This window comes from Ranitomeya imitator, unplaced genomic scaffold (genome assembly GCF_032444005.1).
Source record: "Ranitomeya imitator isolate aRanImi1 unplaced genomic scaffold, aRanImi1.pri SCAFFOLD_317, whole genome shotgun sequence".
NCBI classification, from domain to species: Eukaryota; Metazoa; Chordata; class Amphibia; order Anura; family Dendrobatidae; genus Ranitomeya; species Ranitomeya imitator.
Genome location: NW_027194797.1, coordinates 251,928 through 274,565, shown reverse-complemented (window position 1 = coordinate 274,565; position 22,638 = coordinate 251,928). Strand labels below are relative to the sequence as shown.

General features: G+C 44.9%; 1 protein-coding gene across 3 annotated transcripts in view; it reads left to right on the top strand.

Annotated features, from left to right (window-relative positions):
- The window catches only part of LOC138656345 (gastrula zinc finger protein XlCGF66.1-like), a 324,260-nt gene that overhangs the window by 62,178 nt on the left and 239,444 nt on the right, over positions 1-22,638 (top strand). For 2 of the 3 annotated variants that reach the window (XM_069743691.1, XM_069743689.1), the window contains exon 1: positions 10,075-10,126. The exons of the other annotated variant lie outside the window; for it this stretch is intronic. The gene's annotated coding sequence lies outside the window, so the exon portion shown is untranslated. Of the gene's footprint in view, positions 1-10,074; positions 10,127-22,638 lie in introns of those variants that run through there. 3 annotated transcript variants of the gene reach the window in all.

The following is a 22,638-nucleotide window of genomic DNA, read 5'->3' as shown; positions in this document are numbered from 1 at the left end:
TGTGCTGCACCCATCCTGCGCCTCCATTCTGACATGTGCTGCACCCATCCTGCACCTCCATTCTGACATGTGCTGCTCCCATCCTGCGCCTCCATTCTGTCATTTGCTGCTCCCATCCTGCGCCCCCATCCTGTCATGTGCTGCTCCCATCCTGCGCCCCCGTTCTGTCATGTGCTGCTCCAATTCTGCTCCCCCGTTCTGTCATGTGCTGCTCCCATCCTGCGCCCCCGTTCTGTCAAGTGCTGTTCCCATCCTGCACCCCCGTTCTGTCATGTGCTGCTTCCATCCTGCACCCCCGTTCTGTGATGTGCTGCTCCCATCCTGCTCCCCCGTTCTGTCATGTGCTGCTCCCATCCTGCGCCACCGTTCTTTAATTTGCTGCTCCCATCCATATGCCCCATACGCTGCTCCATAAAGGTTTATGGCCCCCATAAGATGCTCCATAGTATATGCCCCATTCACTGCTCCATAAAGGTTTATGGCCCCCATAAGATGCTCCATATTATATGCCCCATACACTGCTCCATAAAGGTTTATGGCCCCCATAAGATGCTCCATAGTATATGCCCCGTACACTGCTCCATAAAGGTTTATGGCCCCCATAAGATGCTCCATAGTATATGCCCCCGTACACTGCTCCATTATGGTTGATGGCCCCATAAGATGCTCCATAGTATGTGCCCCGTGTCAGGTGGCATAAGTAACAAATAGCTGTGGCATGAAGTGCCACAGCCTCATGCCCCAGCAATTTGTTACTTGCGCCACCTGATTCCTTTCCTCCGCGATTTTCTTGGTCCTCCTGCTGGCAGAATCGGCGCCTGCGCAGTCCGCGCTTTCCGGCGCCATTTTCTTGACACACTGCGCCTGCGCAGTCCGAGAAAATGGCGCCGGAAATCGCGGACTGCGCAGGCGCCGATTCCGGCAGCAGGACCAAGAAAATGACGTCGGAAAGGAATCAGGTGGCGTAAGTAACAAATTGCTGTGGCATGAAGTGCCACAGCTTCATGCCACAGCAATTTGTTACTTACGCCATTCCTTTCCGCCGCAATTTTCTTCGTCCTCCTGCTGGCGGAATGGGCGCCTGCGCACTCTGTGTTTTCCGGCGCCATTTTTTTGAAGACACACTGCGCCTGCGCAGTCCGCGCTTTCTGGTGCCATTTTCTTGAAGACACACTGCAGTGTGTCTTCAAGAAAATGGCGCCGGAAAGCGCGGACTGCGCAGGCGCCGATTCCGCCAGCAGGAGGACGAAGAAAATCGCGGCGGAAAGGAAAGGCGTAAGTAACAAATTGCTGTGGCATGAAGTGCCACAGCATAATCAGGACGCAAATATGTGCACGGTGTCCCACTGCTCCCGGCAGTCCGCGCCTTCCGGCGCCATTTTTTTTTCCTGACACTCTATAATGTAACGCTAGGAGCGTCGCGCCTGCGCAGTCTATAAAGGCTTCGGACAGAATGACGCTCCCAGAGTTATAGATTGTATGTTTTGGTAGTGCTGTCAGAAAATCTCAGCAGGCGGTGTGTGAGCAAAGTTGTTGTTTTTTTTTAATACCAATTCTATCCACAGTTTAGAGGGCGATGATGGAGCCAGTCTAACGATCTAGTTAGGACGACTATGTCAGGGTATAAGGCCATAGACTAAAGCCTCACAGTAAACGATCCCTGAATATCGGGCACATCCATAGCCTTATTACTGCCCCCTGAAACAAGACCACAGTCTAGGGAGAGTCATTAAGAAAAATGAGGAAACACGAACTAAAAACATTTAACTGATCAATATCATAAAACATAAAAGTAAAACTGTGATGTATTTTATATACTAATAATACAATGATGTCGCTATTCCATGGTGTTTCACCATTCAGAGGTTCCAGGTTCAATGTCAGACACTGAGTGTTGGACACAAAAGGTAATAAGTGTTTGTAGAATAAGGTCCGGCCACCGGCCACTATCTGTATAAAGACTGAATTTTATCAGTTAACAGAATACATAGTTACGTTTGATAAATGTGAAAAAAATGTAAGTAAACCTAGAAGTATTTTTATTTATTTTTTATTGTAATTAATAATAATCTTTATTTTTAGATAGTGCTAAATTCCCTATCAGTATGTCTTTGGAATGTGGGAGGAAACCGGAGAACCCGGAGGAAACCCACGCAAACACGGAGAGAACATACAGACTCTTTGCAGATGTTGTCCAAGGTGGGATTTGAACCCAGCGCTGCAAGGCTGCTGTGCTAACCACTGAGCCACCGTGCTGCCCATATAACTAATAATAGGATGGAAGGATAAGGGAGGGGTAAAACTAGGAACAGAACCAGTAGACACAATCATAGTCAGGGAGTCAGCCGGGGTCAGATGCCAGGTGATCAGTAGAAGAATGTGAAGGTCCTTCTATACAGGTAATTAATAATAGGATAGAAGGACAATTTTTTTTTTTTTTATTAATTAATAATGACGGTCCTTCTACACAGGTAATTAATAATAGGATAGAAGGACAATTTTTTTTTTTTTTTATTAATTAATAATGACGGTCCTTCTATACAGGTAATTAATAATAGGATAGAAGGACAATTTTATTTTGTAATTAATAATAGGATAGAAGGATAAAGGACAGAATCAGTAGACACAATCATAGTCAGGGAGTCAGCCGGGGTCAGATGCCAGGTGATCACTAAAAGAATTGTAATTAATAATGAAGGTCCTTCTATACAGATAATTAATCATAGGATAGAAGGACAATTTTTTTTTTTGTAATTAATAATGACGGTCCTTCTACACAGGTAATTAATAATAGGATAGAAGGACAATTTTTTTTTTGTAATTAATAATGACGGTCCTTCTACACAGGTAATTAATCATAGGATAGAAGGACAATTTTTTTTTTGTAATTAATAATAGGATAGAAGGATAAAGGACAGAATCAGTAGACACAATCATAGTCAGGGAGTCAGCCGGGGTCAGATGCCAGGTGATCACTAAAAGAATTGTAATTAATAATGAAGGTCCTTCTACACAGGTAATTAATCATAGAATAGAAGGACAATTTTTTTTTTTTGTAATTAATAATGACGGTCCTTCTATACAGATAATTAATAATAGGATAGAAGGACAATTTTTTTTTTGTAATTAATAATAGGATAGAAGGATAAAGGACAGAATCAGTAGACACAATCATAGTCAGGGAGTCAGCCGGGGTCAGATGCCAGGTGATCAGTAGAAGAATGTGAAGGTCCTTCTATACAGGTAATTAATAATAGGATAGAAGGACAATTTTTTTTTTGTAATTAATAATAGGATAGAAGGATAAAGGACAGAATCAGTAGACACAATCATAGTCAGGGAGTCAGCCGGGGTCAGATGCCAGGTGATCAGTAAAAGAATGTGAAGGTCCTTCTATACAGGTAATTAATAATAGGATAGAAGGACAATTTTTTTTTTGTAATTAATAATAGGATAGAAGGATAAAGGACAGAATCAGTAGACACAATCATAGTCAGGGAGTCAGCCGGGGTCAGATGCCAGGTGATCAGTAAAAGAATGTGAAGGTCCTTCTATACAGGTAATTAATAATAGGATAGAAGGACAATTTTTTTTTTGTAATTAATAATAGGATAGAAGGATAAAGGACAGAATCAGTAGAGACAATCATAGTCAGGGAGTCAGCCGGGGTCAGATGCCAGGTGATCAGTAGAAGAATGTGAAGGTCCTTCTATACAGGTAATTAATAATAGGATAGAAGGACAATTTTTTTTTTGTAATTAATAATAGGATAGAAGGATAAAGGACAGAATCAGTAGAGACAATCATAGTCAGGGAGTCAGCCGGGGTCAGATGCCAGGTGATCAGTAGAAGCAGTGATGGTGGATCTGCTGGACTTCTTGTCTTTCAGATGGTTTTAGGGCAACAGGCGCAACAAGCAAATGCTCGAGCAGCCCTGGATAATCCGCGCCGGCAGGATGATAAGATCCGGCGGAAGACGGAACCTGTGAGAACAGAAGTAAATATAATGTAAGTGATGGGACTCCATATGGCACCATACTACTGTGCGGTCACTGTGGCTGCACGGCAGAGGAATATTATCACACAGAGGTCAGGGATCATTGTCAGCCATCATACATGTGAGGTCAGGGATCATTGTCAGCCATCATACATGTGAGGTCAGGGATCATTGTCAGCCATCATACATGTGAGGTCAGGGATCATTGTCAGCCATCATACATGTGAGGTCAGGGATCATTGTCAGCCATCATACATGTGAGGTCAGGGATCATTGTCAGCCATCATACATATGAGGTCAGGGATCATTGTCAGCCATCATACATGTGAGGTCAGGGATCATTGTCAGCCATCATACATGTGAGGTCAGGGATCATTGTCAGCCATCATACATGTGAGGTCAGGGATCATTGTGAGCCATCATACATGTGAGGTCAGGGATCATTGTCAGCAATCATACATGTGAGGTCAGGGATCATTGTCAGCCATCATACATGTGAGGTCAGGGATCATTGTCAGCCATCATACATGTGAGGTCAGGGATCATTGTCAGCAATCATACATGTGAGGTCAGGGATCATTGTCAGCCATCATACATGTGAGATCAGGGATCATTGTCAGCCATCATACATGTGAGGTCAGGGATCATTGTCAGCCATCATACATGTGAGGTCAGGGATCATTGTCAGCCATCATACATGTGAGGTCAGGGATCATTGTGAGCCATCATACATGTGAGGTCAGGGATCATTGTCAGCCATCATACATGTGAGGTCAGGGATCATTGTCAGCCATCATACATGTGAGGTCAGGGATCATTGTCAGCCATCATACATGTGAGGTCAGGGATCATCGTCAGCCATCATACATGTGAGGTCAGGGATCATTATCAGCCATCATACATGTGAGATCAGGGATCATTGTCAGCCATCATACATGTGAGGTCAGGGATCATTGTGAGCCATCATACATGTGAGGTCAGGGATCATTGTGAGCCATCATACATGTGAGGTCAGGGATCATTGTCAGCCATCATACATGTGAGGTCAGGGATCATTGTCAGCCATCATACATGTGAGGTCAGGGATCATTGTCAGCCATCATACATGTGAGGACAGGGATCATTGTCAGCCATCATACATGTGTGGTCAGGGATCATTGTCAGCCATCATACATGTGAGGTCAGGGATCATTGTCAGCCATCATACATGTGAGGTCAGGGATCATTGTCAGCCATCATACATGTGAGGTCAGGGATCATTGTCAGCCACCATACATGTGAGGTCAGGGATCATTATCAGCCATCATACATGTGAGATCAGGGATCATTGTCAGCCATCATACATGTGAGGTCAGGGATCATTGTGAGCCATCATACATGTGAGGTCAGGGATCATTGTGAGCCATCATACATGTGAGGTCAGGGATCATTGTCAGCCATCATACATGTGAGGTCAGGGATCATTGTCAGCCATCATACATGTGAGGTCAGGGATCATTGTCAGCCATCATACATGTGAGGTCAGGGATCATTGTCAGCCATCATACATGTGAGGTCAGGGATCATTGTCAGCCATCATACATGTGAGGTCAGGGATCATTGTCAGCCATCATACATGTGAGGTCAGGGATCATTGTCAGCCATCATACATGTGATAATCCCATCACTGACAGATGACATCTGCTCCACATGAATTATTCTCACTGACATCACACAACATGGAGCTGATTCTCACACTTACCTCGTCTCTTTTTCCCCTTTTTTCCATTTTCTGATGTTTCTTCGTTTTTACTCAGATTTATTGGAGATTTTCTTTCCTCCTGAGCTGGAAATTCTAATCAGAAAGTAAAATAAAAACCTCAGTAATGACGTATCCTAATGGGATCTGCTTTGTCTCCTGTATATAGCAGGATTGTTCTAGTCCTGTCTCCTATAGTCCTGATAATCTGGTATCTACTGTATAATTGTCTAAGGGTCACTTCCGTCTTTCTGTCTGTCTGTAACGGAAATCCCAAGTCGCTGATTGGTTGCGGCAAAACAGCCACGACCAATCAGTTATGGGCACAGTCCGGCGGCAAAATGGCCGTTCCTTACTCCCCGCAGTCAGTGCCCGCAGTCCATACTCCCCCCCCAGTCAGCGCTCACACAGGGTTAATGGCAGCGTTAACGAACCGCGTTATGCCGCGGTGTAATGCACTCCGTTAACGCAGCTATTAACCCTGTGTGACCAACTTTTTACTATTGATGGTGCCTATGCAGCATCAATAGTAAAAGGATCTAATGTTAAAAATAATAAAAAAAATAAAAAATAGTTATATACTCACCGTCCGTCGGCCCCTCGGATCCAGAATAGGCCTTTCCCTCTCCTCGCGACGCTCCGTTGACCGCTCCATGCATTGCGATCTCGCGAGACCGCTACGTCATCATCTCGCGAGACCGCAATGCACTCTTGAGACCGGAGTGTGCGAGGAGCATCGGTAAGCGCTTCGCCTGGATCCGTGGGCCAACGGAAGGTGAGTATATAACTATTTTTTACTTTAATTCTTTTTTTTAACAGGGATATGATGCCCACATTGCTATATACTACGTGGGCTGTGCAATATAGTACGTGGGCTGTGCAATATACTACGTGGGCTGTGCAATATACTATGTGGGCTGTGCTATATACTGCGTGGGCTGTGCAATACACTGCATGGGCTGTGCAATATACTACGTGGGCTGTGCAATATACTATCTGGGCTGTGCAATATACTGTGTGGGCTGTGCAATATACTGCGTGGGCTGTGCAATATACTGCATGGGCTGTGCAATATACTGCGTGGGCTGTGTAATATACTACGTTGGCTGTGCAATGTACTATGTGGCTGTGCAATACACTACGTGGCTGTGCAATACACTACGTGGCTGTGTTATACACTATGTGGCCTGTGTTATACACTACGTGGGCTGTGTTATACACTACGTGGGCTGTGTTATACACTACGTGGGCTGTGTTATACACTACGTGAGCTATGTTATATGCTACATGGGCTATTATAAACTACGTGGCTGTGTTATATGCTATGTGGGCTGTTATACACTCCGTGGGCTGTGTTATATACTACGTGGATGTGCTATATACTCCGTGGGCTGTGCTATATACTCCGTGGGCTGTGCTATATACTCTGTTGCTGTGCTATATACTACGTGGCTGTGCAATATACTACGTGGCTGTGCAATATACTATGTGGCTGTGCAATATACTACGTGGCTGTGCTATTTATTATGTGGGCTATTATATACTACGTGGCTGTGCTACATACTACGTGGCCGGCCGCGAACAATCAGAGACAGGCTGAGTCTGGCCACGAATTGGCGCGGGATTTGAACCACGCTTCGCTAATTGGTCGCGGCCGGCCGAAGACTGTGTATTCAATGTATTATTCTAAAATCTTCATAAATAAACTACATACATATTCTAGAATACTCGATGCGTTAGAATCGGGCTACCATCTAGTTATATCATAATAGGGCAGAATAAGTCCTATATAATGTACATAATCCCATCTGAGGGGCATTAGATGTGTCACTGATCTAGAGCAGTAAGGGCCCTGTTTGCCGCCATGTGGTGCATCACTGATGATATTCTACTATAAGAGATTGTCACCTTATGATGATGGAGGTTACTGGACGCTACAACGTATCTCACAGAATCCATGAAAGAAACTACAAAATTAGGGAACTAGAGGTACAGTATGGGCCCATGGGCAACATAATTGGGATCCATGAAACATGGATAACATAGGAGACCTATTACAGAAAAACCATGTGGATATATTTGAGCCTTGAAGTCAACATTCCCATTGTTGGTGCTGTAGACATGGACATACCTGATAGTGGGGACGAGGATGACAAGATGATAATAGCGTCGTCATCAGATTCTTTCTGCCTGTTTCGAAGAATAAAAACATGTAAGTTGCAAGAAAACACAGTATAAAAGGGGTTGTCTCACAAGAAGAACATGGACTAATGGGCCTAATAAGACATATGACTGCCATAGTGGGGAAGGTCTTCTGCTCAACGCTACCTTCTATAGATTGGAGCGGAATTAAGAATGTCTGGCATGTAATAATACATCTCTCCTACAGTGTAGGCAGCATGAAAAATGCATGACCGGTCACAGGTACGCAGATATGGGCTGTTATCACGAGCGGTTTCTGAAGCCAAATGCACAATGACCTCTAACCTTGGGATGGTGGATTCTACATTTGATACTATGGTAATTATGTCCTATATTTGGTGTTGTGCACATAAATCAGCCTAGACCTCCCAATAATGACCCCATAATCTACTCACATTTCTGAAATATTTGTGCTGGATTCTTGGGTATGATCTGGAGAAGACTTGGGATTCTCATTAATCTTCATCCTGGTAACGGTGGTACAGAGCTACATGCGGAAGCAAGAAGATATTAAATAATTGTATGTCTACCTTCATAGGTCTTTTATATATATTTTGGATGTATTAACACATACTTACTTTAGAAAGCCTTTCAGAAGATGATGTAAAATTTTTGAAAACAAGGCTCTCATTGTCCTCACTTATGCCCTTCTCACCCTCTGAGACCAGATGTTTTTCCATATTAGAATGGTCTGCAAGACATAGGTAATGAAGTGTTATTAGAGGTTGTCAGTATAACACAGTCACCATTTATTAATGGGAACCAATTGTCACAAAATAAGGAAGACGAGGCAAACAGATACTTAGTTTAGATGACGTCTCCTACTTACTGATAAATAGGCTGGTGTCCACATCTGATGCAAGGTGAGGAACGTACACCGGATTTTGACTTAGAAGGGTGTCAAAGTCTAAGTCATTAAGAAATGGATGACCCTTGATCTCAAAAGCTCCTCCTGGATAAAGGAAAACAAAAGTGATGCGGACATTGTCAGAGACAGCTTCATATCTGAACAACGTATCTTAATTTGAACTAATTACACAACTGAGCAGACATGTAGGAAATAGAATGAAAATTTTAGCAAAGAGAACTATAAATGGAGAAGCTGATAGAGAATTAATGTTCCTCATGGACATTAGTGATGTGTCCTCGGTGTAACAAGGGAATATTGATATTATTGTATCTGTTACCTGTCCCAAGTCTATCCACAGGATTTGTTTTCAGCAGCTGAGTGATGAGGTCCTTAGCATCGGGTGGAGGACTGTAATGATGATCCCAAATGATATTTCCTGTTATATAGAAAATTAAAGAACATAAAACCTATTTACAGGACTGTAAGATAAAGCAAAGGAAGTAACTAAACCAAGATAACCAGTAAAAGCAATGATCAGATTATTTTACTTACCAGTGACAACATTTTCATAAAACTCAGATAGGGAAGCCCCATCAAATGGTGCAATTCCCATGAAAAATTCATTTAATATGATGCCCATTGCCCACCAGTCAACAGGTCTTCCATAGGCGTTCTTCAGGATGACCTCAGGGGCTGTGTAATAAGGGCTGCCACACTCCTGGAAACCAACAGAAAAAAGCAATGAGAATCGATGAAACTATTATCATGACAAGCTCTTGACACAAAATCAGAATTACAGAAGAAAAAATATCAGTGGAAAAGCTCTCTAGAAATGAAGAACGTAGGGAAGACAAAATAGAGTTATGAGATTTGTACAGAACAAGCTAAGTTCCTGTAGGTAATGCTGACCTCATGGTCCTGGAACTCTCTGGAGATGTTCTCTGCTGATTGCTTGTAGGTGTTGGTGTTTGGTATCATGACACCAAGTTTTGAACATCCAAAGTTGGTAATTTTAATATGTCCAGTAGATGTTATCAGGAGGCTGTGAAAGAGAAGATGATTTTAGCTTCATAGACCGTGAGATAATAAAGGATAACTCCCCCCCTTTGTTATACTACAGGTATTCACTTACTTCTGTGGCCTCAGGTCTCTGTGCACCACACCGTGACTATGCAGGTATTCCACACCAAGGACTGCTTCTGCAAAGTACAAGCGGGCCATCGGGACAGAGAAAGGACCCCTGGTTTTTAGAAGGGTCGCACAGTTTTCCCCTATAAAAGAAAGGAAATATGACCGGTGAGGGGTTTATACAGCGGAGCACCATGATGTATGAAGAGAAGTGAGTGGAAACATTGGGGCAGGGGATAATATATAAAGATATAATGTACATAATATTAGTCTGAGGTCATGATGAAATTGTCGTCCAAGTAGCTCATGACATAAAGTGATCTCGTATCTGGTCTACACCTGGAGATACTGACGTTCTCAGTGCGGACATACGGGGAGATCACACACATCAATGACTTTAATAGACAACCTATAGTAAATGCTCTGTGGGAATGTAACATCCACGGGGACAAGTCTTAATGATATGAGAGGTGATAAGATGTCAGCAGACATGAGTTGAATACTACACAATGTTCGTGTCCTACCTCCTACATACTCCATGACCATACACAGGTGATATCTAGTAGGGAAGGAGCAGAGCATGGAGACCACAAAGGGACAATCTGCGAATGTTAGGATGTCCCTCTCGATATATGTCCTTTCCATTTTATTAGAAGTAGTCAGGTTCCTCTTGGCCATTTTCTTCATAACAAAGATGTTTTGTGATTCCTTATGGCGCACTAAGCAGACGGCCCTGGAGAGAAGGAGAATCCATGGTTTATAATGAACCCTTAACAGTCTGGATATAGAAGTCATTACATGATCATTTGTACTAATGATTAATGGCAGCAGTCCGGCCATCACTAGAAATCCACATCTAGAAATCCATGAAATAACACTACATAGATGATGGGAGGTCGCACCGCGCCCCGTCTGCCCTCACCAGGTCACATTATAGATGAGAGAATCTGCTGACATTCATCTTGGGCAGATTCGCTATAACCGACCAGTAGATACAAGTCAGTAACAATAATAATTAGTCAAAATGTAAATTGCTCCAATTGTTGTAAGAAGATGGTTTTTAGTCTTTCTCCACAGCCCAAGGCAGAATAAATAATGGAGGGACGAGAAGACGTTAAAAAGTAATTAAACACATTACACCCACTTGTCTTGGTCCTTCCCCGGTCCATCACTGCAGTCCGCCATCCTCTGTCTTTGGTTGTTCTCCCTTCTGCTGCTGAGGCCAGTGATTGGACTGACATGGTCATGGTGGAGGGTGGAGATGTCATCGGCGTCAGTATCGCGTCACCCCTCACGTGACCGTGTGCAGCCAATCACTATTACCAGCTTCATAATGGGGCCCCGAAAGATCAGGAGGAAGCATAAGAACAGAGGAGGTCTAGGACCGGTGGGTGTCATGTATTCTATGATATCATCCCTTTCCTTACAGACAGATGTGTTACAGATCAGTTCGCTCTGCTGTATATAATGGAGCTGAATAGTGACATTGAGATGTGGACAGTGATGTGGACTCAGATCTTCTCCCTATGATAACACTGAATGGCAGAGCACAGAGGCCGAAGCATTGTCATAGGGAACCCTGAGAAATGGGGATTATGTTAATAGAAATCTCACCCAAAAGCACCGCTGCTGATCAGTTTGATAGTTTCATAGTCGCTTATACGCGGCTCTCCTGCCGGGATCAATGATTTAATCAAGTCCTAGAAAAGAATAAGAAATAATACTAAGATATAGAAGCTGAATACAATAATACTAAAGCAGAAACCATAATAGTATAGATAATGAAATCAGCGCCATGACCCAGTGAGTATAATGCGCCCAATATTTCAAGGACACTCCACAAATACTAACCAAAACAACAACGAAAAAAGGGCGAGTGATAGTCCTGAAGACAATTGTAACAATGTTTATTGAAAATTCATATAAAATAACAAATATAATAAAAAATCTTACATGTAAGGACAAGATGGAATGAGAAGCCAAATGAGAACAGAAATAACGACCCTCCATAATGCTAGTGAAGTGGATATGTGGAGTGAATCCTGGAGCTAGTGTGAGTATAAATCAAGTACATATCAAACAATGACGTCTACCCCATCAGTCCAGGATGTTCCCCATAGTATCCCACTAGGATGGGCGCTCAGCCAGCCCCAACGCGCGTTTTGAATGGGCTTCCTCGGGAGCTGTGGACTTGATTTTGCTCGGGTGGTTTAGTGTTCCACTACAAGTATGGGATAAGGTTTCACCTTCATAACCCTAAAATTATATCATTTGTATTCCATCCTCCCCAGAAAACCATGTCCTAAGATGTGCACTAGCACCAGCACTTTATGGTGCATGTCCTAAGATCTGCGCTAGCACCAGCACTTTATGGTGCATGTCCTAAGATTTGCACTAGCACCAGCACTTTATGGTGCATGTCCTAAGATCTGCACTAGCACCAGCACTTTATGGTGCATGTCCTAAGATCTGCACTAGCATCAGCACTTTATGGTGCATGTCCTAAGATCTGCGCTAGCACCAGCACTTTATGGTGCATGTCCTAAGATCTGCACTAGCACCAGCACTTTATGGTGCATGTCCTAAGATCTGCACTAGCACCAGCACTTTATGGTGCTTGTCCTTAGATCTGCACCAGCACTTTATGGGGGCATTTCTTTCTACTAATCTCCTCACACTAGCTCCAGGATTCACTCCCCATATCCACTTCACCAGCATTATGGAGGGTCGTTTTTTTTCTGTTCTCATTTGTCTTCTTATTCAATCTTGTCCTTACATGTAAGATTTTTTATTATATACTTGTTATTTTAGATGTATTTTCAATAAAAATAGTTACAATTGTCTTCAGGACTATCACTCGCCCTTTTTTCGTTGTTGTCTTGGTAAGATACAGTAGATGCTGGAAAACATCTCAGGATGTAATAACTTTTCCTCCTTTATTATGTCCCAGCTAATTTACACTGATCCGATGTAGGGGACGATACGAGCCGACGCTCTGCAGACACGGATGAAATATAAAGCGGATCCTCTATATATCGATATAATTGTAAAGTGCTGGATAAAACGCGAGATCACACAGGGTAGAACTTGCAGAGAATCTGTCAGTAGGTCTGTGCTATGTAATCTGGGAGCAGTTATGATATAGGGGAAGAGACCATGATTCCAGCGATATGTTACTTACTAGACTTTCTGCTGTTGCTTTAATAAAATCAGTGTTTTATCAGCAGGAGATTATCACTAGGACTATGTGTCTCATGCCATGTTGTCCTAGTACTCTGTAAACCCACCACCACGGTATAGCAGATTTCTGCCTATGCACAGTGTATACAGAAAAGCTGCCAATCAATGGTGTGGGCAGTGTTCTACAAGGTTCAGCATTCAGAGCTCTGCTAGATCTGCAGCAGAGAAGACAGGGATATTATCACATCTGCTGACCCAAGTAAATTAAGTGATATATCGCTGGAATCAGGGTCTCTGCCCCTACATTATGCTACAGCATAAACCTGGTGACAGATTCCATTTAATATAAATGCCATTCTCTAAGACCACAGTGTCCTCTACACTTAGAAAAGAGCCGTCCCATGGTTATATGGGGATAATACTGGACGGGTCACTCACACCCCATGATCTGGTGATACACAGACACCCCCATATCTCTATGATACTTACAACGGCGGATTCTTGGATCTCCGGGATCTTACAGATTCCACTGTCGGGATTCGCCAGCGCTGATGGTACTAAAATAATGATAAAGTGATGAGAAAATAAAATGTATTAGTCGATATCAGTCCTACATACATAATACCGTAATATAAGGGAGAAATGACAAGACGTCTGAAAATGGGAATAATACTCGTTATATGGGGACTCTACATATGAGAACGTACAGCGCACCCACAGATAAAGGTAATGTAAGTGGTGGCGGACCCCCAATCACCACATGAATGAGGAGCCCCCACCCTCACTGCACATGTGAGTGATGGGAAGAGAGCTGAAGCATAGCAGCCATATGCAAATTATCCTGGAAGTGCACTGGGGGCGTGTCACTGCACTCGGACTCCTTCATCCCCGCCCCCAGTGCACTTCCATCCTGATTTGCAAATGGCTTCTATGTTACATTTCTCCTGACTGGCACATTGGATTTCAGCAAAGAAAAACTTTTTAATAAAGGGGAACGTCCTCCGCCGTCATCCCACCACTCCTATATGTATCATGTGCTGACAGGTCCCCATTACATGGAGTAGAGAGTAAATCCGCCATTATTCCCTGCTGTGTAATATCTGGATATAATGGGGGAACATCCTCTGCCATCATCCCACCACTCCTATATGTATCATGTGCTGACAGGTCCCCATTACATGGAGTAGAGAGTAAATCCGCCATTATCCCCTCCTGTGTAATATCTGGATATAATGGGGGGAACATCCTCTGCCATCATCCCACCACTCCTATATGTATCATGTGCTGACAGGTCCCCATTACATGGAGTAGAGAGTAAATCCGCCATTATCCCCTCCTGTGTAATATCTGGATATAATGGGGGGAACGTCCTCTGCCGTCATCCCACCTCTCCTATATGTATCATGTGCTGACAGGTCCCATTACATGGAGTAGAGAGTAAATCCGCCATTATTCCCTGCTGTGTAATATCTGGATATAATGGGGGGAACGTCCTACGCCGTCATCCCACCACTCCTATATGTATCATGTGCTGACAGGTCCCCATTACATGGAGTAGAGAGTAAATCCGCCATTATTCCCTGCTGTGTAATATCTGGATATAATGGGGGGAACGTCCTACGCCGTCATCCCACCACTCCTATATGTATAATGTGCTGACAGGTCCCCATTACATGGAGTAGAGAGTAAATCCACCATTATTCCCTGCTGTGTAATGTCTGGATATAATGGGGGGAACGTCCTCCGCCGTCATCCCACCACTCCTATATGTATCATGTGCTGACAGGTCCCCATTACATGGAGTAGAGAGTAAATCCACCATTATTCCCTGCTGTGTAATATCTGGATATAATGGGGGAACATCCTCTGCCATCATCCCACCACTCCTATATGTATCATGTGCTGACAGGTCCCCATTACATGGAGTAGAGAGTAAATCCGCCATTATCCCCTCCTGTGTAATATCTGGATATAATGGGGGGAACATCCTCTGCCATCATCCCACCACTCCTATATGTATCATGTGCTGACAGGTCCCCATTACATGGAGTAGAGAGTAAATCCGCCATTATCCCCTCCTGTGTAATATCTGGATATAATGGGGGGAACGTCCTCCGCCGTCATCCCACCTCTCCTATATGTATCATGTGCTGACAGGTCCCATTACATGGAGTAGAGAGTAAATCCGCCATTATTCCCTGCTGTGTAATATCTGGATATAATGGGGGGAACGTCCTCCGCCGTCATCCCACCTCTCCTATATGTATCATGTGCTGACAGGTCCCCATTACATGGAGTAGAGAGTAAATCCGCCATTATTCCCAGCTGTGTAATATCTGGATATAATGGGGGGAACGTCCTCTGCCATCATCCCACCACTCCTATATGTATCATGTGCTGTCAGGTCCCATTACATGGAGTAGAGAGTAAATCCGCCATTATTCCCTGCTGTGTAATATCTGGATATAATGGGGGGAACGTCCTCCGCCGTCATCCCACCACTCCTATATGTATCATGTGCTGACAGGTCCCATTCCATGGAGTAGAGAGTAAATCCGCCATTATTCCATGCTGTGTAATATCTGGATATAATGTGGGGAACGTCCTCCGCCGTCATACCACCACTCCTATATGTATCATGTGCTGTCAGGTCCCCATTACATGGAGTAGAGAGTAAATCCGCCATTATTCCCTGCTGTGTAATATCTGGATATAATGGGGGGAACGTCCTCCGCCGTCATCCCACCACTCCTATATGTATCATGTGCTGACAGGTCCCCATTACATGGAGTAGAGAGTAAATCCGCCATTATTCCCTGCTGTGTAATATTTAGATATAATGGGGGGAACGTCCTCCGCCGTCAACCCTCCACTCCTATATGTATCATGTGCTGACAGGTCCCCATTACATGGAGTAGAGAGTAAATCCGCCATTATTCCCTGCTGTGTAATATCTGGATATAATGGGGGGAACGTCCTCTGCCGTCATCCCACCACTCCTATATGTATCATGTGCTGACAGGTCCCCATTACATGGAGTAGAGAGTAAATCCGCCATTATTCCCTGCTGTGTAATATCTGGATATAATGGGGGGAACATCCTCCGCCGTCATCCCTCCACTTCGATATGTATCATGTGCTGACAGGTCCCCATTACATGGAGTAGAGAGTAAATCTGCCATTATTCCCTGCTGTGTAATATCTGGATATAATGGGGGGAACGTCCTCCGCCGTCATCCCACCACTCCTATATGTATCATGTGCTGACAGGTCCCATTACATGGAGTAGAGAGTAAATCTGCCATTATCCCCTCCTGTGTAATATCTGGATATAATGGGGGGGAACGTCCTGTGCCGTCATCCCACCACTCCTATATGTATCATGTGCTGACAGGTCCCATTACATGGAGTAGAGAGTAAATCCGCCATTATTCCCAGCTGTGTAATATCTGGATATAATGGGGGGAACGTCCTCCGCCGTCATCCCTCCACTCCTATATGTATCATGTGCTGACAGGTTCCATTACATGGAGTAGAGAGTAAATCTGCCATTATCCCCTCCTGTGTAATATCTGGATATAATGGGGGGGGAACGTCCTGTGCCGTCATCCCACCACTCCTATATGTATCATGTGCTGACAGGTCCCATTCTATGGAGTAGAGAGTAAATCCGCCATTATCCCCTCCTGTGTAATATCTGGATATAATGGGGGGAACGTCCTACACCGTCATCCCACCACTCCTATATGTATCATGTGCTAACAGGTCCCCATTACATGGAGTAGAGAGTAAATCCGCCATTATTCCCTGCTGTGTAATATCTGGATATAATGGGGGGAACGTCCTCCGCCGTCATCCCACCACTCCTATATGTATCATGTGCTGACAGGTCCCATTACATGGAGTAGAGAGTAAATCTGCCATTATCCCCTCCTGTGTAATATCTGGATATAATGGGGGGGAACGTCCTGTGCCGTCATCCCACCACTCCTATATGTATCATGTGCTGACAAGTCCCATTACATGGAGTAGAGAGTAAATCCGCCATTATTCCCAGCTGTGTAATATCTGGATATAATGGGGGGAACGTCCTCCGCCGTCATCCCTCCACTCCTATATGTATCATGTGCTGACAGGTCCCATTACATGGAGTAGAGAGTAAATCTGCCATTATCCCCTCCTGTGTAATATCTGGATATAATGGGGGGAACGTCCTGTGCCGTCATCCCACCACTCCTATATGTATCATGTGCTGACAGGTCCCATTCTATGGAGTAGAGAGTAAATCCGCCATTATCCCCTCCTGTGTAATATCTGGATATAATGGGGGGAACGTCCTACACCGTCATCCCACCACTCCTATATGTATCATGTGCTGTCAGGTCCCATTACATGGAGTAGAGAGTAAATCCGCCATTATTCCCTGCTGTGTAATATCTGGATATAATGGGGGGAACGTCCTCCGCCGTCATCCCACCACTCCTATATGTATCATGTGCTGACAGGTCCCATTCCATGGAGTAGAGAGTAAATCCGCCATTATTCCATGCTGTGTAATATCTGGATATAATGTGGGGAACGTCCTCCGCCGTCATACCACCACTCCTATATGTATCATGTGCTGTCAGGTCCCCATTACATGGAGTAGAGAGTAAATCCGCCATTATTCCCTGCTGTGTAATATCTGGATATAATGGGGGGAACGTCCTCCGCCGTCATCCCACCACTCCTATATGTATCATGTGCTGACAGGTCCCCATTACATGGAGTAGAGAGTAAATCCGCCATTATTCCCTGCTGTGTAATATTTAGATATAATGGGGGGAACGTCCTCCGCCGTCAACCCTCCACTCCTATATGTATCATGTGCTGACAGGTCCCCATTACATGGAGTAGAGAGTAAATCCGCCATTATTCCCTGCTGTGTAATATCTGGATATAATGGGGGGAACGTCCTCTGCCGTCATCCCACCACTCCTATATGTATCATGTGCTGACAGGTCCCCATTACATGGAGTAGAGAGTAAATCCGCCATTATTCCCTGCTGTGTAATATCTGGATATAATGGGGGGAACATCCTCCGCCGTCATCCCTCCACTTCGATATGTATCATGTGCTGACAGGTCCCCATTACATGGAGTAGAGAGTAAATCTGCTATTATTCCCTGCTGTGTAATATCTGGATATAATGGGGGGAACGTCCTCCGCCGTCATCCCACCACTCCTATATGTATCATGTGCTGACAGGTCCCATTACATGGAGTAGAGAGTAAATCTGCCATTATCCCCTCCTGTGTAATATCTGGATATAATGGGGGGGAACGTCCTGTGCCGTCATCCCACCACTCCTATATGTATCATGTGCTGACAGGTCCCATTACATGGAGTAGAGAGTAAATCCGCCATTATCCCCTCCTGTGTAATATCTGGATATAATGGGGGGAACGTCCTACACCGTCATCCCACCACTCCTATATGTATCATGTGCTAACAGGTCCCCATTACATGGAGTAGAGAGTAAATCCGCCATTATTCCCTGCTGTGTAATATCTGGATATAATGGGGGGAACGTCCTCCGCCGTCATCCCACCACTCCTATATGTATCATGTGCTGACAGGTCCCATTACATGGAGTAGAGAGTAAATCTGCCATTATCCCCTCCTGTGTAATATCTGGATATAATGGGGGGGAACGTCCTGTGCCGTCATCCCACCACTCCTATATGTATCATGTGCTGACAGGTCCCATTACATGGAGTAGAGAGTAAATCCGCCATTATTCCCAGCTGTGTAATATCTGGATATAATGGGGGGAACGTCCTCCGCCGTCATCCCTCCACTCCTATATGTATCATGTGCTGACAGGTCCCATTACATGGAGTAGAGAGTAAATCTGCCATTATCCCCTCCTGTGTAATATCTGGATATAATGGGGGGGGGGAACGTCCTGTGCCGTCATCCCACCACTCCTATATGAATCATGTGCTGACAGGTCCTATTCTATGGAGTAGAGAGTAAATCCGCCATTATCCCCTCCTGTGTAATATCTGGATATAATGGGGGGAACGTCCTACACCGTCATCCCACCACTCCTATATGTATCATGTGCTAACAGGTCCCCATTACATGGAGTAGAGAGTAAATCCGCCATTATTCCCTGCTGTGTAATATCTGGATATAATGGGGGGAACGTCCTCCGCCGTCATCCCTCCACTCCTATATGTATCATGTGCTGACAGGTCCCCATTACATGGAGTAGAGAGTAAATCCACCATTATTCCCTGCTGTGTAATATCTGGATATAATGGGGGGAACGTCCTCTGCCGTCATCCCACCACTCCTATATGTATCATGTGCTGACAGGTCCCCATTACATGGAGTAGAGAGTAAATCCGCCATTATTCCCTGCTGTGTAATATCTGGATATAATGGGGGGAACGTCCTCCGCCGTCATCCCTCCATTCCTATATGTATCATGTGCTAACAGGTCCCATTACATGGAGTAGAGAGTAAATCCGCCATTATTCCCTGCTGTGTAATATCTGGATATAATGGGGGGAACGTCCTCTGCCGTCATCCCACCACTCCTATATGTATCATGTGCTGACAGGTCCCCATTACATGGAGTAGAGAGTAAATCCGCCATTATTCCCTGCTGTGTAATATCTGGATATAATGGGGGGAACGTCCTCCGCCGTCATCCCACCACTCCTATATGTATCATGTGCTGACAGGTCCCCATTACATGGAGTAGAGAGTAAATCCGCCATTATTCCCTGCTGTGTAATATCTGGATATAATGGGGGGAACGTCCTCCGCCGTCATCCCTCCACTCCTATATGTATCATGTGCTGACAGGTCCCCATTACATGGAGTAGAGAGTAAATCCGCCATTATCCCCTGCTGTGTAATATCTGGATATAATGGGGGGAACGTCCTCTGCCGTCATCCCTCCACTCCTATATGTATCATGTGCTGACAGGTCCCCATTACATGGAGTAGAGAGTAAATCCGCCATTATCCCCAGCTGTGTAATATCTGGATATAATGGGGGGAACGTCCTCCGCCGTCATCCCTCCACTCCTATATGTATCATGTGCTGACAGGTCCCATTACATGGAGTAGAGAGTAAATCCGCCATTATTCCCTGCTGTGTAATGTCTGGGTATAATGGGGGGAACGTCCTCTGCCATCATCCCACCCCTCCTATATGTATCATGTGCTGACAGGTCCCATTACATGGAGTAGAGAGTAAATCCGCCATTATTCCCTGCTGTGTAATGTCTGGGTATAATGGGGGGATCGTCCTCCGCCGTCATCCCACCACTCCTATATGTATCATGTGCTGACAGGTCCCCATTACATGGAGTAGAGAGTAAATCCGCCATTATTCCCTGCTGTGTAATATCTGGATATAATGGGGGGAACGTCCTACGCCGTCATCCCACCACTCCTATATGTATTATGTGCTGACAGGTCCCCATTACATGGAGTAGAGAGTAAATCCGCCATTATTCCCTGCTGTGTAATGTCTGGGTATAATGGGGGGATCGTCCTCCGCCGTCATCCCACCACTCCTATATGTATCATGTGCTGACAGGTCCCCATTACATGGAGTAGAGAGTAAATCCGCCATTATTCCCTGCTGTGTAATGTCTGGGTATAATGGGGGGATCGTCCTCCGCCGTCATCCCACCACTCCTATATGTATCATGTGCTGACAGGTCCCCATTACATGGAGTAGAGAGTAAATCCGCCATTATTCCCTGCTGTGTAATATCTGGATATAATGGGGTGAACGTCCTACGCCGTCATCCCACCACTCCTATATGTATCATGTGCTGACAGGTCCCCATTACATGGAGTAGAGAGTAAATCCGCCATTATTCCCTGCTGTGTAATGTCTGGGTATAATGGGGGGAACGTCCTCTGCCATCATCCCACCACTCCTATATGTATTATGTGCTGACAGGTCCCCATTACATGGAGTAGAGAGTAAATCCGCCATTATTCCCTGCTGTGTAATGTCTGGGTATAATGGGGGGATCGTCCTCCGCCGTCATCCCACCACTCCTATATGTATCATGTGCTGACAGGTCCCCATTACATGGAGTAGAGAGTAAATCCGCCATTATTCCCTGCTGTGTAATATCTGGATATAATGGGGTGAACGTCCTACGCCGTCATCCCACCACTCCTATATGTATCATGTGCTGACAGGTCCCCATTACATGGAGTAGAGAGTAAATCCGCCATTATTCCCTGCTGTGTAATATCTGGATATAATGGGGTGAACGTCCTACGCCGTCATCCCACCACTCCTATATGTATTATGTGCTGACAGGTCCCATTACATGGAGTAGAGAGTAAATCCACCATTATTCCCTGCTGTGTAATATCTGGATATAATGGGGGGAACGTCCTCCGCCATCATTCCACCACTCCTATATGTATTATGGGCTGACAGGTCCCATTTCACGGAGTAGAGAGTAAATCCACCATTATTCCCTGCTGTGTAATATCTGGATATAATGGGGGGAACGTCCTCCGCCATCATCCCACCACTCCTATATGTATCATGTGCTGACAGGTCCCATTACATGGAGTAGAGAGTAAATCCACCATTATTCCCTGCTGTGTAATGTCTGGATATAATGGGGGGAACGTCCTCCGCCATCATCCCACCACTCCTATATGTATTATGTGCTGACAGGTCCCATTTCACGGAGTAGAGAGTAAATCCACCATTATTCCCTGCTGTGTAATATCTGGATATAATGGGGGGAACGTCCTACGCCGTCATCCCACCACTCCTATATGTATCATGTGCTGACAGGTCCCCATTTCACGGAGTAGAGAGTAAATCCGCCATTATCCCCTGCTGTGTAATATCTGGATATAATGGGGGGAACGTCCTCTGCCATCATCCCACCACTCCTATATGTATCATGTGCTGACAGGTCCCATTTCACGGAGTAGAGAGTAAATCCACCATTATTCCCTGCTGCGTAATATCTGGAGATTCCTTGTAGACGGTCATGTGATCGGCTCACCTGCAATCAGATCGCTGCTCGGCTCCAGCTGACTCCTATTAGAGTCAGGGATTTCCGGGGTCACATTCTCCCCATATTCGTTGTCGCCTTCTGGTGTTTCCTAATAGATATAATAGAGATAATTAATATGTGGAAGATTTCACTAAATCCACAAATCCATCAATCAGGACAGATGAAACCAACATTTACTGATGCACCAATTGATGGCTCCTTACCGGAAGGGTCCAACTGGCCCTCCAGAGAACTGGAGGATTCTCCAGGGGGCCCAGGCATTGACACCTGCTGGCATACAGGGCAGGCAGCTGCCTAGGGCTCCTGCTGCTCCAGGGGCCCTAGCCAGTGGCGTATTGCTAAAAGTGGCAGACCATGCAGCTGCTATGGGGCCCGTGAGTCAGGGGGACCCACCTGATGCCAGCGAAGCAGCAGTGGGTGACAGGCTGCTGCTGCTAAAGCCTGTCCCCGCTGCTAAAAAGAAATGAATCTTCTGTC